This window comes from Perognathus longimembris, chromosome 1, assembly GCF_023159225.1.
Source record: "Perognathus longimembris pacificus isolate PPM17 chromosome 1, ASM2315922v1, whole genome shotgun sequence".
In the NCBI taxonomy this organism is placed as follows: Eukaryota; Metazoa; Chordata; class Mammalia; order Rodentia; family Heteromyidae; genus Perognathus; species Perognathus longimembris.
In genome coordinates this window covers 139310875-139329480 of record NC_063161.1, presented here as the reverse complement: position 1 = coordinate 139329480, position 18606 = coordinate 139310875, and positions in this window count along the sequence as shown.

Sequence of the window (18606 nt, the reverse complement as noted above, 5' to 3'; positions counted from 1 at the left end):
GCTAGATCTTGAAGCATTGGCTGAGCTTTATCAAGCAGGAAGTCAGCTCTCAAGGGCATGCTGTTGGCCACTTTTTCATTTTAACCAATCAACAAACAGTGTCTAAACACCTTCAGTGTGGCCAGTGGGCAGCAGCGAGGGGAACATGATTTTAGACTGTGACTAGTTTATCATCTGGTTGGAGAAACAAGATGCATGAAGTAGTTAGCAAGATCTATTAAGCAACAGGTGGTTAAAGGTTGATTCCTGTCCTACATAAAATAACCATAAGGTACTGTTCAGAAAGGCTGACAGGAGCATGGGTTAAGATAATCAAGAAGTCCTCTCAGGGAGGAGTAAATGTGGCATGTGCCTAGAAAGAGGAATAGGACTCTGACAAACAGGGTGCTGAAGAGGGACTTTCTAGCCCACATCAGGGCACAGACATACCATGCAGTTGATTGCTAGGCATATCCAATCCAGTTGTTTGGCTAAATAGCATCAAGGTCTAAATTTTCTGTCTGTGTTCTCAGACACCAAAGCATCCTACAATTCTCCGTGCTTGTGAGTCACTGATTCCTACTGGCAAATAAAGAAAATAATGGTTACTTACTACCACAAGAAGACATTGCAGGGCTTTGGTCATGTTGATGTTTATATTGCATCCTCATATTTTCAGGCATATGATCACCTCTATTACCATGGTGGCAGGAGAACTTTGATTCATAGCTGCTTCCAAAACCAGGGCAAGTTACAATGCTTGATCAGCAGCTATTTTGACCCCATTCAGAAGGTAGTCCAGAATTGATTGAAGAGACACTGACAACAGAGAGCCTGGTCAGTATGTTACCTCAAGTCCTCACAGAATTGAAAAAGTAGGGTATAAGTGACTTAGCATAGCTCTTCGAGTAAGTTTTCCTGTATTTTCTAAGTGCCATTTCTCCAGAGAAGCTGGCACCTTCCTGGGATCTTCTTAAATGTGTTTTAAGATTTTTCTTTCAACCAGGATTGTAACTGAGGAGTTAAGTTAGACCTAAATTATAAACATGTATGAGAACATATATGGAACCATACACAAACAAATTGCGTGAAAGTATGGCATATTCAGGGGCAGATTTCCATGGTGTAACTCCTTTGAACAACTAATCATTTAACAAAATGACTACTAGGAAGCAAAACCATATTTTATCAAGGGGAAGGGAGGACAAAGGAAGAGAGGGCAGGCAAATAGACAGAGGAAGGGTGGGTGAATAGAGCCATAATAATCACTACATATATATGAACATGGAACTAGTTAACTTGGATGAATGGAGTTGGGAGAGATGAGGGAGAATGATGAAAAGGGTGACATTGATTAAGACGCATTGTGCTTATAAATGGACATGTTATACAATTACTCAAAGACAATACATTAAAAAAATTAAATGAACACAAGACATGAGATCAAGAGCTAAGTATTGGGGGCTCTTGGAAATCTCCTGAGAAACTGAGTATGGAAGGATGGAGGTTTGACACCAGTTCATGCATAAAAGTCCATAAACCCCTTTCTTAACTCAGAACTGTGTGCTGTGGTACACGCCTATTATTGTAGCTACTATGGGAAGCCAAACATAAGCTAATAACAGCTCAGTACCATACCAAGGAAGGAAATAAGACCCTACTTCAAAAATAACCAGCAGAGGAAAGGGCTGAAAATATGACTTCATGGTAAGAATGGCTGAGTATAAGCATTGTAGGCTTTGGGTTCAAACCCCAACATGGCCAAAAGTAAGTATAAAGTTATAGGAGAATGCAGGTTCTGGGATTTAGAAGACCACACTTCTATCCCAGATCTGCCATTTAATTTGCCCTTTAAACTTGGGTGGATGATTCACTTATGTGAAGGGACTTATTTTTCTGAAGTGCAAAAAAGGTCTATTGCTTATTGTGCAGTTTGGCAGAGTGATGTGTCTTGCTCTTGAATCCTATCATGAAAATAGGGTTGAACTCCTTTGGGTGCCCTTTTCCTGGTGAGTTCAGGGTGAATGTGAAGGCAGTCTTGAACTCCTGCCATCTGATGCAAAATTTGCATTGGTATTTGTCTTCCTAGGAGACACTTCCTAGCTTTCAGTAGGTTTCCCCAGACATTCATGGCTCCCCACATTGAATAGAAACTCAGAAGACATTTCAAGTTTGAAGATGTTCTCAGTCGTTGATTTTTCTATCTTTGCAGTCAGATTTGGGGGTGGGAAACAGGATATTACCACATGGAAGATAGCTGACAGAGATCTCTTTAAGTTCTTCACTTCAATCTAAGGCCAACTCTATGTGGCAAAGGAGCATTTTCTATTGGAAAGATTCTGGGAAGGGCAAAGTCTTATCATTTTTGTCCTTTGAAATGCATACAATGTTGTTAATGACATAATGATCACTCTGTGTTCTAAATAACGGTGCAGAGACAACTCTATGGCCCAAGATTATTTCTCAGGGTTCTCTAAGTTCTCTCCAAAAATTTAAGGACACCTATATACATCTGGGGAAAATTTTCTTCTCTGTATAATGTCTTTTGTATTTTGGAAACAAGTGCTTTTCAAATGGTGGTTCCAAGCCTGGGTATTTGAACATGGTTTGGGGGCTTTTATAGAAGTAAAACCGTTGCCCAGTATGTTACCCAGTGTCCTGCTGTATAATCAAGAAGATCCATTTTTAATTTAGTTTCAGAAAAAAGAATATATGAAAAACTAATTTATATTCTTTCTATTTAAAAAAACACCCACACAATTTATTTCCCTTTTTGCTTTGTCTGCGAGGATTCTCAGAACTAGTGTCACTACTCATACAAATTGTGGAGTATTCAAGAACTTATTCGTTACACATGTCTGGGAACATCAATGTTTTTCTATATTTACTCAAATATTACTTTTTATTAATTTTTTATTATGAAACAACATGGGTTCCTTGAAGAAGAATGTTCATAAAAAAGTGAGAATCTTTAATAGTCTTATCGTCAGGAATAACACTTACTAATGTTCTGGCCTTTCCATGTTTCTCTCTCTCTTTCTTTGTGGTACTGGGTTTGAACTCAGGGTTTCATAACTGCTAGGAGGGCTCTCTCCCTTAACCCGTTTTTGCCAGCCTGCTCCACAATCCTCCTATTTATACCACCTTTGTAGATAGTATTACAGGCATGAAACATGGTACTCAGCTTTAGTGTTTCTTTTATGTAGAGAGACAATTTTAATAATTTTATTTTTTTGTTGGTTGTTGGGCTTGAACTCAAGGCCTGGGTGCTATTCCTAAGTTCCTTCTCTCAAGGCTCGCACTCTACCACTTTGAGCCACAGCACCACTTCCAGTTTTCTGGTGGCTAATTGGAGATGAGAGTCTCACAGACTTTTCTGCCTTGGAGCCACGATCCTCAGATCTCAGCTTTCTTTGTTGCCAGGATTACACATGTGAGCCACCAGGGCCTAGCTCAGTTTTAATAAATTTGAGGTTACATTATACATAAAATCATTGAAATTCCTCTTTTATGTAATGATTACATAAATACTTTTCATAACTATTAATTTCCCTTAATGGCATAATTTGTTTTAGGTTTTTGCTTACTTTTAATAAAAGAGAAACTTTTAATAGCATTACTTAGGCATTTGTGGGTTGAAATAGGAGCAGAAGCACAATTTTCCAATGTTTTAGTTTCTTTGTAGATTTATCATTTTTAGCACATACATAGTTCTTTGATCATAAATACCCTCTTCCATTACTCTCTGATGTCCTACTTTTTCCTCCAACTGACTCCTTACCCCAAATAGTTCAACTTCTGCACTGATTGATTGTTTTCTTGATTCCACACATGAGAGAACACATAAAGTTTTTCTCTCTGAATCTAACATATTTTATTTAACATAAAGATCGCCATCATGTAAATGACATAGGTAAATAATACTCCATTTTATGTACATACCACATTTTCTTTATTTGCTCAGCTATAGACAGGTACCTAGGCTGATTCTGTAGTGAATTATTGACTATTGTGACTGGGACCACAATATATATGGATGTTTAGGTATTTCTATCATAAGAGGCATGATGTTTTTTTCCTGGTTCTGGGATTTGAACTCAGTTTCTGGCACTGTCACTGAATTCTTTTTTTTTTTTTTTTTTTTTGCCAGTCCTGGGCTTGGACTCAAGGCCTGAGCACTGTCCCTGGCTTCTTTTTGCTCAAGGCTAGCACTCTGCCACTTGAGCCACAGTACCACTTCTGGCCATTTTCTGTATATGTGGTGCTGGGGAATTGAACCCAGGGCCTCATGTATATGAGGCAAGCACTCTTGCCACTAGGCCATATCCCCAGCCCCTGTCACTGAGTTCTTTTGCTCAATACAGTTCTACTAATTGAGCCACAGTTAACTTCTGGCTTTTTGGTGGTTGATTGGAGATAAAGGTCTCATTGTTTTTTCTGTCCATACTAGCTCCAAACTGCAATCCTCAGACCCCAGCCTCTTGAGTAGCTAGAATTACAGGTGTAAGTCATTGGTACCCATCCAAGAAGCATGATTTTTTTTTATAATGGTTAGATATTTTATATTAAAGACATGCCATTATTTTAAATAATAGTGAAGTTGACATCTTCATATACAAATGCCTGTGCTCCTTTTGACTACTTAGAAAAAATATTCAGAAGTAGAATTACTTAAAGACTATTATTGTAAGCTGAAATATCTCATTTTAAAGACTTTATTAGAAGCTGAAATTTACTTTCTATAAATGTAACAATTTATGCTTTCTTTCAATACTTAAGAGGGGCTGTTTCCACAAATCATTGTTAAAATTGAGGAACATTATTTTCTTATAACTGAATTCATGATAGGAATATCATGATATATCATCATTTTTTAAATGTGTGCTTCTTTTTCAACATAATTTCATAATTTAAGTTTCTGAACTATTAAGTGGTTTCTATGAATGCCTTGGCTAGTCTTAGTCTTTGTTCTATCTCCTTTCCTTTATTCCCTCTCTCCTTCCTTCTCCCATTTTTTTATTTCATTCTTTTGATAGTACTAGGGTTTGAACTCAGGACTTCATGCTTGGCTAGGCAAATATTCTACATTTGAGCCACACCTCCAGTTTATTTATTTATTTATGCTTTCAATTATTTTTTGATAAGGTCCCATGTTTTTGCTTGGGCTGGCCTGAGTCATGATCCTCTTGCCTTTGGCCTCCCATGTAGTTAAGGTAACAGCTGTGCCCTACCACGTTCAGCTTATTGTTGACATGAGGGTCTCACTAGCTTTTTTCCTAGATGGGCCACAAACTATGATCATCCTGATCTCTTTTTCCCAAGTAGCTGGGATTCAAGCAGGTACTTCCATGCCTAGTCCTCTTTCATTTTTTTTCCTCATTTTTCTTATGGCTTTGCAGAAGTTTTCTCCATATAAGGGCAATCTCTCCTTGCCATCCACCTTCAGCACACTTCTCCCATTTGTTGCTTTCATTTCTACTGCTGTAAGAGGAATGCAGTGCATCTGAAGACAATAAGAAGAAAACATAAAGAACAGAAATAAACAAAAAAACTAGAGAACCTCTTAGCGCATAGCACAATAAATGTATATTCTTGGGTAAATTACTCAACATCTTTGTCATCTTTTTCCTTCTCTCTAAACGGCATGATAATCCTGCTCTCTGAGGTGTGCAGTATTTGGACATGAGCCTACAGTGTAGTATACATTTGAATATTCCATAGTATTACTAATTAGACATTCATTGTCAAATATCTGCCATTATAAGATACCAAGATTCAATGGTTTTTGTATTTTTTTCTGAGGGGTGGCGAAGCCAGGGGCAAGATAATCAAAAGAACATGGAGAATGTGTACACCAATACCATGAGTGCTTTGTGACAGCTTTGAAAAGAGCAAAAGATATTCTCTCCTAGTTCATGTTTCTTCTCCACTCAGAACAAGTATGGGTACAGAGGCAGAAAGGTAACTCAATATATTTGGAATGCTCTGGCTACCAACCTCATGGGTTATTGCATGTACTTAATTGCTTTGTATTAAGTGACAGGTGATGTCCCACTGACCTTTTCCTATGAGGACCTCAGGATGTCCCAGCGGTCTTTGATTTAAGCCTCATCTTTTCCATCTCGGAAATGATCCAAGCAAGGCTCTTACTTAAAGGGGAAGAAAATGAGTCACTGCTAGCCAGCTATCCGCCCTGGAAAAGCTCAGAATTATTTTGCTTGAGACTGGAGACCCCACCAGCTGAAAATAAAACAAATTATGTTCCAAATCTGGTTTTGAAACGAGGAGTGAAGAGCTTCCAATTTGAAAATAATCACATCCACTGTATCTTCATCCTCCAAATGAGGACTCTCTTACATTTTAGTTAGGCAGTGTGTAATGTTCCCTTTATTTCTGTTCTCAAAGTCTTGACATCACTAAAAATAAATGACTCAATTACACTTGTGCATAAGCAGCTGGAAAACTACCAAAATGTTCCCAATCTCTAAACTGTGTAAACAGAGACACCAGAGGAGGGGCGGGGGAAGAGGAAAAGGGAAAGGATAGAGAGCTAGGGAGAGAATTTCAAAAATAAAATGATACTGAAAAAGATGCTAGGAAAGAGGACCTGGGATTTATCTCTTCCCCTTTTTTTTTTCCTGGTAGGACATTGGAATCCATAAACTCCGGCTTCAGAAAGCTGGTGGGAAAAACAGATCAAGAAACTTTATAAGCACCTTGCAATGTAATGAGCTCAACCAATGCACATTCCAAGGCTCATTGTGAGGACCCATTGGCAGCTGACTCAGGTCAGATGTCTCAGGATCATGGTGGGGGAGAGGAGGGTGGGGAGGCCTCAATCTAGGACTTAAAAACAGATGGGAGCTGGGCTCCTGTGGCTCATGCCTGTAATCCGAGCTACTCAGTAGGTTGAGGATTATGGTACAAAGCCTGCCCAGGGAAGAAGAGACTAAGAGATTCTTATCGCCTATTAACCACTTGAGCCGGCCTTGAGCGAGAAAGCTAAGGGACAGTCTCCTGGCCCAGAGTTCAAGCCCTAGTACCAGCACAAAACAAAATGGTTGGGAAAGCTGGAAACAGAATCCTGGCTGCTGTGCAGCCCCAATATTATGCCATTCCCTCAATTTCCCAAGACTTTAATGGTGACTCTTAGCTCAGCATGCACAATTATTAAGATGAACTGTTCTAAACATCCTACCTATACACCCACCACATTCTTCTTTTTATTTACACTCTTGAGTGGAAGAATATACGTTGTCTCCTAGTGTCCTTTTATTTTTCCCCAGGAAATAAAACTAGGTTGGGCCAGCAGAACCCTGATCACTTTTGTTCCTTCTTTCATGTATGTTTGCAGGCGATGAAGAAGCTGTACAGTGCACCCTGGCAGGGTGAGCCTCAGCTCCAGCTTCAAGGGGAAACTGTTGCTGGAGATGAAAGTGGGTCACAGGCTGGTGAAAGGGGAGTAAAGCTTAATAGGAGAAAATGAGGAGCAAGAGTTGGGTTAAATCCAGGGCCTAAGGCCCTCAGTGCTTCTTCTGAGTCAGTGACCAGCCAGGGGAAGGCAAACATGTCTTTGTGACCTCTCTCCCTCTCTTTCTATCATCTTCTCTCTCTCCCCCAGCCCCTGCCTGGCTCTCATTTCAATCAGCAAATGAAGTGCCTGGAGGTGGGGGGGGGGGGCAAGGAATCTGTGAAGGGACCCAAGCAAGGGCAGTGGCAAAAAGCTCTCCTCGATTTCCACACAAAGACAGGCCAAAGGGGAATGGTTTAAATTGCTTCCAGCAGGATTTAGGTTCAGCATGAGACAAATCTCCAAGCACGATGAGCCGCTGGAATGCATTACGCAGGGCGTTGGTGGAATCTACTTCAACGATCTCTGAGGACGTTATGGAATGCTAATCTTCCCTGAATGGCTAATATTTTGGTGCAATCAGAGGCTGAGACGTGGGTGAACTTTCAAGTGCCTTTTACTTCTGAGACTTAAACATATCCTACAGAACAAGGAAATGGCAATTTTCCCATGACAACAGATCTTGCTTCTTCTAGGTCTCCAGAAGACCTGGTGGCTAGGTGTGGGTCTTGGGGGGGTGGGGGTGGGGGCAGGGAACAGGGATGTGCTGGGCATAGAATTGGAGCTGGTGGAGGAAGGGGTTGGGGAGTGAAGACTCATATTAAAACAAAAACAAAAACAAACAAACAAAAAAACCCAGAAAAGTATAGTAAGTACCAGTCAGGACTTTTGCAAGCACTGAGACTTGAATGAAGGAAATGACAATAATCTATTAACTATTCCAAGGGGCAGGAACTGTGCCAGAACTGGAAAGCAGAGCTAAGGCTCCCCAGCTGGGCAGAAGGAAGATTAAAAAAAGGAGCATTAAGAAGCAGGATTTTACCACATGGATCTCACACACTTAGTCTCAATAGGGGTGTGTCAAAGGAAGGGGGGAGGGCACGGATTATGGAGTCAATGAGTGAAAAATGTATTACAACAGTGCTGGTAATAAAAGTTAACATTTAGGGATTTATAAATGAGCACAAATTGACTTCAAGGGAATTCTGTCATATCACTCTTAAAACGTGCTTTCTCCCTTGAAGGCTAGTGGGTGGAGAGTGGGGTAAATGTAACTTTGTAGGTGTTTCACTTGGGTCAGTGGGGTGGGTCATGTGGTTGGAAGTTATGAGGGCCACTCAGTGAGGATATTATGAATGACTGGAATGTTCACCATCCAGGGAGTAGACGATTGGATGGCATGGTCAGACCAGTTGAAGTTCTACAACTTAGAATTAAGACATGCTTTTTAGTTCATTTTTGTTGTAAAAATATGTGTACTGCAGCTGTCTTGATCCATTTTTTGCTACTACAATGGAATAGCACAGTCTGGGCAATTTATTAACAATAGAAGTTGATTTGGTTTGCATTTTTGGAAGCTAAGAAATCTGAGAGCTAAGGCTACATTTGGTGGTGGTGGTGGTGGTGGTGGTGTGTGTGTGTGTGTGTGCGTGTGTGTGTGTGTGTGTGTGTGTGTCTTCTTTCTGTATCATAACAGAGCAGGAGACATCACATGACAACTTGCAGATTCACATGCCAGGGCATGAGCTCACCATTGTTTGTGCGTTTTGAGCTAGTAATCAGAGAGACACTTTTAACTTTTCTGTATCCTTGCCCCCAACACTTCAGTGTGACTTTGACTTTGTGTTTTCTTTTGTACCATGAACTAGATTGTAAAAGAGAGAGTCAAAAATGAATAAAATTGGGCTCCTGGTCTCAAATTCATCCATCCATGTAGGAATATCCACCAGCTACTACCAAGGTCCAGTGTCCTACAGCCCTCACAGGGAGGAGACAAAGAATGAAGCATTTACCAGAAATGATAATTCTAGCAACATATTGTGTTTAAATAAGATAATATGAGTCGATGATATAATCAACCAGAAGTCAGAATGATGGGTTGGAATGGAATGCCTACCATATCATATCCATTGATTTTCCTCTCCACAGAACAAAATGACAAGGGCAAGGGCAGCTAGGTAAGAGATATTTTGGTCGGGGGAAGAGGGAGAGCTTGAACTTGGAGCCTCACACTCTTGCTTATCTTTTTCCATTCAATGCTACCACTTGAGCCATGTCTCCATTTTCACCTTTCCCATGGTTAGAGATAAAAATTGGATGGATTTGTTTGCCTACCTCAACCTCCTGAGTAGCTAAGATTATAGGCATGAGGTAGAGGATGGAAATTCTATCCTCTAGCATGAACAAGAAGAGTGAAAGTTAACAAAACCAGTCACCAGGGTGCTTGGATTCTCCAGGAAAATGTTTAACACTGGCTTCCTTTCTTTTTTCCTGGTCCTGCTTCCTCATGGTTGTCCTCCCCCTCCCTTCCTCCTCCTTGTCTTCATCTTCATTGTCATCCTCCTCATCCTCCCTTTCCCCTTTCCTTTCCTTTCCTTTCCTTTCCTTTCCTTTCCTTTCCTTTCCTTTCTTTTCCTTTCCTTTCCTTTCCCTTTTCCTCCTCCTCATTCTATACCAGCACCTTTTAAAAATATTTTTTTATTTTTCTTTGTAAAGGTGATGTACAGAGGGGTTACAGTTATATAAGTAAGGTCATGAGTACATTTCTTTTTGAACAATGTTATCCCCTCCCTCATTTTTTCCCATTATCCCCCTGACTCCCCTCCCCCCCAAGTTGAAAAGTTCATTTCCAACATAGGTTCTAGTGAGTACCACTGTTGTATTGGTTCACCTTTTGTCTCATTGTTTCTGATTCCCCTTCCCTTCCTCAAATCAGATAAACATATATAAGACACAAGAAAATTTAAAAAAGAACACAAAAAACCTCTTGTATCCATTTCTTGGAGTTCATTTTGATAAGCATCTTTTTATATAGTCATCTGCACATAGCTATTGAGCTAGTGTGATCCTCTGCTAAGAATATCCTAGACATATTCTAGTTATTATAAATGAGGCCTTTGCAGCCTATGTTTCTTTGGGTCTGGCTTGCTTTGTTTAATATAATTTTTCCCAAGTCTTTCATTTCCTTACTAATGGGGCCATATCATTCTTTATAATGGAAGCACAGAATTCCATTGTGTATATATAACACATTTTCTTATTCTACTCATCTACTGAGGGGCTTCTAGGTTGATTCTATATCTTAGCTATGGTAAATAATGCTGCAATGAACATGGTTGTGCTGGTAGTTTTGGTGTGGTCTTGTTTGTGGTCATTTGGGTAAATGTCTTTTGAGGTACCTTTATACTGCTTTCCAGAGTGGTTGAACAAGTTTACATTCCCACCAGCAGTGTAATAGACTTCCCATTTGGCCACATCCCCTCTAGCACCTGTTATTATTAGTTTTCTTGATAATGGACATTCTAACTGGCATGAAGTGGAATCTCATTGCTATGATTTGCATTTCTTTCTTTTATTTATTTATTTATTTTTTGGCCAGTCCTGGGCCTTGGACTCAGGGTCTGAGCATCGTCCCTGGCTTCTTCCCACTCAAGGCTAGCACTCTGCCACCTGAGCCACAGCGCCCTTCTGGCTGTTTTCCATATATGTGGTGCTGGGAATCGAACCGAGAGCTTCATGTGTAGGAGGCAAGCACTCTTGCCACTAGGCCATAGTCCCAGACCGATTTGCATTTCTTTTATGGACAATGTTGAACTTCTTTTCATGTGTCTATTGGCCATTCTTACATCTTCTCTGAGAAGTCTCCCTCTAAGTCTTTAGCCCATTTATAAATTAGGTTGTTGTTTCTTTGAGGATTTGTTTTTGGGGCATTTAAGTTTTTTAGCTCTAATTATATTTTAGATATGAGCCCTTGTCTATTGTATAGTTAGTATTTATCTTACTAGGTATGTCCTTTGCCATGCAGAAACTCTGCATCCAGCCTTTCTTTGATTTGTTATATTTCTGGATCTTTATTTAGGAAGTTTAGCCCTATGTCAAGGAGTCTTAGTGTTTCCTTTATCCCTTCCTGTAATAAATTCATGGTATCTGATATTACATTTAGGTACAATCCATTTGGAGTTGGTTCTGGTGCAAGGCAGTATATAAGGATCTAGCTTCAGTTTTCTATATGTGCATAGCCAGTTCTGCTAGCACCATCTATTCTGCCAGCACCATTTGTTGAGAAGGCTGTCTTTTTTCCATGTTGTGTTTTTGGCTCCTTTATTGAGGATTAGGTGGCCATAGGTAGTATTTGGGTTCATTTTGGGTCTTCATAATAGAGTTTGAGGTTTGGTATTGCTATTCCTCCAGCACTATTCTTCCTGCTAAGGGTTGTTTTTGCTATTCCAGGTCTTCTATTATTCTCTAAGAATTTTTGGATTACTTCTTCTATTCCATTCAAGAATGTTGTTGGGATTTTGATGGATATCCAGTGTTGGGGATTCATCTTGGCCTTAAGGGGGGAAGGGCGAGGAGAGCGCTCTCGAGACGCCGCCCTTCCCCCAGCCCTGGGGCAGTGTGGAAGTGAGCCACACCTATCTCCTTCTGGGTCCGGAACCAGAAGGGGTAGCTTTGAGACCATTCCCCACCTTGCACCAGCGAGCACGTGTGCTCTCCTTTCTCGAGCTTTGCCCAGAGGGTGGTACTATGGGAAGTGACGTTAGCCCATGAGGGAGGTCCTTGGGAGCTGCTCTTGGATGGACAAGCTCACCAGCCTATCGCTAGCTCATGCTCAATCCTCGTCATCACTACTATATTACTGTGAGCCCCTCCCGATTAAATTGGATTGCTCTCTGAAGCGTCTCTGAGATCCGTCTGTGCCTGGCTTCCTTGGTGGGTAAGGAGGGAGGAAAAGGGGATCTCATTCGGCCACGTGCACCTTAGGCTAGCCCGTGTCCCTTCGCTCCCCTTGGCCACCTGCTGGTCGGGTGCCCAGGGGAGAGGGTGAAAAGGGGAGCACTGATAAGGGAGTAAGCTTAGCATCCCCGCATCAGGGGAGGTAAATCTAGCCCGGCAATTGGCGCCCAATGTGGGGCTTGAGCCCGCGCGAGGGAGTTCGGCAGCTACCGGCAAGCCCTAAGGGAATTGGAGTAGAGTCTCCGGGACAAGTGGTTCTCCCATCAGGTCAGCAAAGACGATGGGACAGATTCAGAGTAGGTGGAATAATCTGCCCCTTATTGATTAGGGCGAGAATTGGAAGGCAAGGAAGTGGAGTTGGGAGAGGAACTCCCCCTTGTGACCTTCCAAGCTATCAAGACCCTTAAGGCCTGCTTTTCCTCCAACTCAGGGTAGGTCCCTGGACTCAGGAGTGGGAAGCAGGGGGGAATTTTGATCTGGAGAGGGCGATGCCCCGCTCCAAGGGGCCCAGGGATGAGCATGAACTTGATCTCTAGGACCCCGGACTAGCTGCCATGGCCCCGAGGCACGTGGCAGGAGAACAATGTGCTCAGGGGCCCCTGCCAGCTTGCTACCCCTCCCTCACCAGAGGCAATCAGTCCAGTGATCAGCCCAGTGACGGGCCTAATGACCAGCCTGAGGCCCTCTGGGCAGTCCCAATAGTCCCGGAATGAGGCCAAAGACAGAAATTATTATATCTGGAAAGAGGTTCCGAGTCTTAATCAATACAGGAGCAGATGGGACTATATTAAAGAAGGAGGGGGTGCCTCCATGGTGGGACTTAATCCCCGGACCCCCGACATTGGGGGTGGGAGGCACAGCTGAGAGTGAGACAACCAGGGACTGGCTTCCCTGGGATGACATGAACGGTGGTAAGGGAATAGTGCGTCCCCTGATAATGGCAGTCTTACCAGATAACCTGCTAGGACAGGATATCTTGGAAAAAGTTGAGGCCTCCATCATCACAGGCCAGGGCCTGTCAGGTGGCCCTAGTGGCTGTCCAAGAGTGCCTCCCTCCAAGGCCTCAGGGCAGAAGGCTCCTGTTTCTTCTACAGGGCCTCACCCCCAATTCTAAGGGCCACTGTTCCTACTGTCCCTGCCATTCGATGCCTTCTGGGTCTCCTGGTGAGGGTGGAACAGTGGCCACTTCCCTCAAACAAGCTAGAAAGATTAAAGGAAATAATATCAGAACAACTGTCCCTAGGGCATATTAGACCTTCGCTGAGCCCTTGGAACAGCCCTGTATTTGTTGTACAAAAGGCCTCAGGTAAATGGAGGATGGTACAGGACCTAAGGAAAATTAATGAGCAGATAATCCCCGCTGGCACCCCTTTATGTGGGCTGCCATGGATCCCCTCCATTCCTCGGGATAGGAATTTTATTATAATTGACGTCAAGGACTGTTTCTTTTCCATTCCCCTTGACCCGAAAAGTTTGCTTTCTCTGTGCCCTCGGTTAACTACCAGGGGCCAGACCAGAGGTATGAGTGGGCAGTCTTACCTCAGGGCATGGTTAATAGTCCTGCCTTCTGCCAACATTATGTGTCACAAGTTCTACAACCTCTTAGGAGCCAGCCAGATATTATTTTATATGTCTATATGGATGATATCATTATTGGAGCAGCAGATATCCAAGTGCTAGACGCTGCCTATAGCAAGCTACAAACACTCCTACAAAGAGGAGGACTGCATATAGCCAGTGACAAGATTCAGAAAGTATACCCCTTTAAGATCTTGGGGCAGAACTTAAACTAGACTCTGTGTGCCCCCTTAAGCCCAGTTATCCTTCCAGTCATCTTATACTCTGGTGGAGATGCAAAGAATGTTGGGTGAGATTAACTGGTTAAGACCCTGGCTTCACCTGCCTACAGAGGAGCTGCTTCTGCTCCATGACTCTTTGAAGGGCAAAGCACCCACTGATGTTATTACAATAACTCCATCACTTCAAACAGCCTTCCAGAAAATCCAAATGGCCCTAAATATGGCACGGTTGGCCCACTACAAGCCTGAGTGCCCACTTTGTCTTTGGATCCTCCCTGGGTCTGAGCTTTCCTTAGCCACTATTACCCAGTCAGGCGAGCCTCTTCAATGAGTGCACGCATCAGTGGGAGGAACTCCCAGGGTTTATTCCCAGCTAGACCAGCTAGCTGACTTGATAATCAAGGGCAGGGATACTTCCCTGAGACATTATGGGTGAGATCCCGATGTGCTAACCATTCCCTACCGCTGTCAGATTTTGTATGGGTCAGAAGAAATAATGCACGGGTGTCCAGTGCCCTGGAGGGTTTTATGGGAAAGGTAGATTGCCATTATGGCACCTCGAGGTGGGTGACCTCTTTTTCCAGGCTACAATGGACCCCTCCTGTACTTTTCTCTACCAGGCCTCTTGTCAAGGCTGCCAATGTTTTTACAGATGGGGGAAGAGTGGGGTCTGTCGTGGTGGTATGCTCCGCCACCCCTCCTGCCAATGGGAAAGAAAACACCCATTACTTTGAGGCAGTTACTGGATCTGCACAGTTTAAGGAACTGTATGCAGTCGCCCTGGCACTGACCCATGTCAAACAGCCGATGAACCTGTTTTCTGACAGTTTGAATGTGGTCAATTTGCTACCAAATCTGGTGTCCTCATATATTAAATTAGATGAAAACCAATCACCCCTCTGATGATCCAATTCAGGTCTCTGTTAAAAGAGCAGGCTGAGCCTATATTCTTACAGCACCTTCGCGGACACCAAGAACTGCCTGGAGACCTGACACAAGGTAATCATATGGCCGACCAGCTGCCCACTAATGGGACTATTGTAGCTATGGTTATTGTACAACCTCAAAACCTTCAAATGGCCCAAGGATTCCATGAGCATATACACTTAAACTGGAGAGGGTTGCATCAGAGATTTCCTTCAATTCCTATAAAAGACTTAAAAAAGATTAATAGGACTTGCAAGTCATGTATGCGCTTTCTGCAAGTCTCTCCTCTGCAATCTCCTGGGGTCAACCCCAGAGGCCTAAAGCCCAATGTTATCTGGCAAACTGATGTAACCCACTACGCTCCTTTTGGAAGGTTGAAATATATATTTATGTCCATAGATACCCATTCTCATGCCTGCTGGGCCACGGCCCATTCAGGGGAAAGAGCACGGCATGCTGAGAGCCACTTTCTACAATGTTTTGCTATCCTAGGGCTCCCACTACAAGTAAAGACAGATAATGGACCTTGCTTCACCAGTAAGCCTTTACAGGCCTTTTTCCAAAAGTAGAATATTAAACATACCACTGGAATACCATACAACCCAAATGGTCAGGCCATAATTGAGAGGCATAATAAGACCCTGAAGGATCAATTATTAAAACAAAAAGCGGGCGGGGGGGGGGGAAGCCCCCATGACCAGCTAAGGACAGCGATATTTACACTGAATATTTTAAACTTCTCTAAGGACCAACCTCTGTCGGCTTTCCAGAGACATTGGTCAAGCCAAACACCCTACTTAAAGGTGGAAGTACGTTGGAAGGACCCCCTTACAGGAGCATGGCGAGGCCCGGACACACTTATCAGTGTGGGAAGAGGCTTCACACGCGTTTTCCCAACTGGGGAACCAAATCCAATCTGGATACCAGCTAGAGACTTAAAATATTGTTCATCTGAATGACCACCCAAGGGGACCTGCCCTTGAGGGATGTCTCTCCTTGTTTTCTCTTCAGAAAAACAAAGACCGTGGTGGATTTTTCCATGGAGAAACAGGAAAGCCTGCCTGTACTAGCGATGGACCCAGTGTCAGCCCTGTTTCTTCCCTGGACCTTGCCTGGCGCCTTTTGGCTTAATGTTTGCTGTGGCAGCGTGGCCCACAGCGTTGCACAAGAACTAAAGGGAAATTTTGCACACTGTTGTTCCTTCCTTTGCCTTCCCTTTGCTTCTTATCTTAGGGGCTCCCATTGGAGGGAAATAGGAGCTAAAGGATTTGGACATCTTAATGTTTTATGACAAATGTTTACAATAAGCAAGGGATTGGTACCTTGCTGCAATGTTTTCTATAAAGTGTTTACTAACTTCAATCGTTAAGTTACCAGCACCCTGGCTGCCAAATCGCCAGGACCTGAACCTGCCTCTACCTCACCATCGAGGGAAGGGAAAGCCATCTGCACTACCTTGAGTGACACCAAAATGGACCAGCACTCCTCTATCTCCGATGGACTGAGCCAGATAAGAGACCCTCCATTGCATTGTGCTTGTGTTATAATTGCTCATGTGTTACAGTTGCCCATGTTGCATTTGCCTTGTGTTACGATTGCTTATGTTCATGTCTGCTTGATGCTTCCATTTGCATTATGTTTGCATTGCTCTGTACTAGACAAATTGGTCTCTTATATTGTGAGCGAAAAGCCAGAGCTGTCCAGACAACAAGTGGCCTTTGGCCTTTAGCCATTTAGGAACCCCATGAGGTTGGTCACATGCCCATTAGGACCCGCTGCTCACTGAGGTCTGCTGGCATGAGAAAAAATTAACAGGGATTTCTTTCAAGTGCCAATCCCACTCTCCCCAAGTCCCCTCATCGGGCTGGCCGGCCCAGCAGGCAGGTTGGCCTGAAGTGCTAGTGTGTTAGCCGAAGACGGGTAAGACCCCCCCATGGGGGGGGCAACCTAAGACATGGCACGCCCTCAAGTAAGGCGCCTCCTGCTGTTCAAAAGGAAAAAAAATAAAAGGGGCAGATGTTGGGGATTCATCTTGGCCTTAAGGGGGGCAGGGCGAGGAGAGCGCTCCTGAGACGCTGCCCTTCCCTCAGCCCTGGGGCAGTGTGGAAGTGAGCCACACCTATCTCCTTCTGGGTGCGGAACCAGAAGGGGTAGCTTTGAGACCATTCTCCACCTTGCGCCAGCTAGTACGTGGGCTCTCCTTTTGTGAGCTTTGCCCAGAGGGCGGTACTATGGGAAGTGACGTTAGCCCATGAGGGAGGTCCTTGGGAGCTGCTCTTGGATGGACAAGCTCACCAGCCTATCGCTAGCTCATGCTCAATCCTCGTCATCACTACTATATTACTGTAAGCCCCTCCCGATTAAATTGGATTGCTCTCCGAAGCGTCTCTGAGATCCGTCTGTGCCTGGCTTCCTTGGTGGGTAAGGAGAGAAGAAAAGGGGATCTCGTTCGGCCACGTGCACCTTAGGCTAGCCCTTGTCCCTTCGTTCCACCTTGGCCACCTGCTGGTCGGGTGCCCAGGGGAGAGGGTGAAAAGGGGAGCACTGATAAGGGAGTAAGCTTAGCATCCCCGCACCAGGGGAGGTAAATCTAGCCCAGCAATCCAGCTCCTTTAAAAAAAATTAAGTAGTTGAACAAAGAAGTCACAATTACATTAGTCAAGCTATAAGTACAATGCATCTTCATCAGTGTCACTTCTGTCAGGACCTTTTGTATTTTGTTGTATTTTTTGTGCTAATACTAGGGCTTGAACTCAAGGCCTTGTGCTCTTGCTTGGATTTTTTAATTCAAGACTGGTGCTGTATCACTTGAATCACCACTCAACTTATGGGTTTTCTGCTGATTCATTGGAGATAAGAGTCTTACAGACTTTTCTGCTGTGGATTCAAACTGAGATCCTCAGATCTCAGCCCCCTGAGTAGTTAGGATTACAGGCGTGAGTCACTAGCACTGGACTCTTGGGTTTGTTCCTTGATGTTTCTCATCCAAATTTCTGATATTTCTCTGCTTCTTGAGGGCTTGAAAGTGACTTTATTGTGGCATGGCAGGGAACACACTAGTCCTTCCTCACCCCACCCCCCCAAATCAGGAGAAGTGGTTCTGAGAGTTGTTGGACCAGTGGTAATAGTCTGAATCTTACTACTGACACTTCTAGGAAGGAATTTTGGCTTTGATCATTTTGGCTACAAATGTTGGTAAGATAACCCTCTGTTCCCTTCCCATTTTTATCTCCTCTGAGGCCAAGGAAAACCCCAGACACCAGTTTCTGGTAACTGAAGAAGCTTCCCATAACTATGTACTGTAAATTATAAGCATGGCCCTTCGCTTTCTCTTTGTTTTGTTCCCTGAGCAATATTGTAAGTCTACACAATCTCATAAGGGACTTGGCTGGCAATCAGTGGAAGATGCTATTCCTTTGGCAGCAGTTCCAAGAGACTAGACTAATGTATTCCTTTTTGTTTAGTTTCTGCAAAATCGCATTATGGTTCTATGCAGCTGAGGGACTGGAGGAAACAACCAAAGCGTTGAGGCACAAATGGCAAAGCTGCCGATCCAAGCAGTAGGATTTCACCAGCTGTAAGTCACAGGACCCA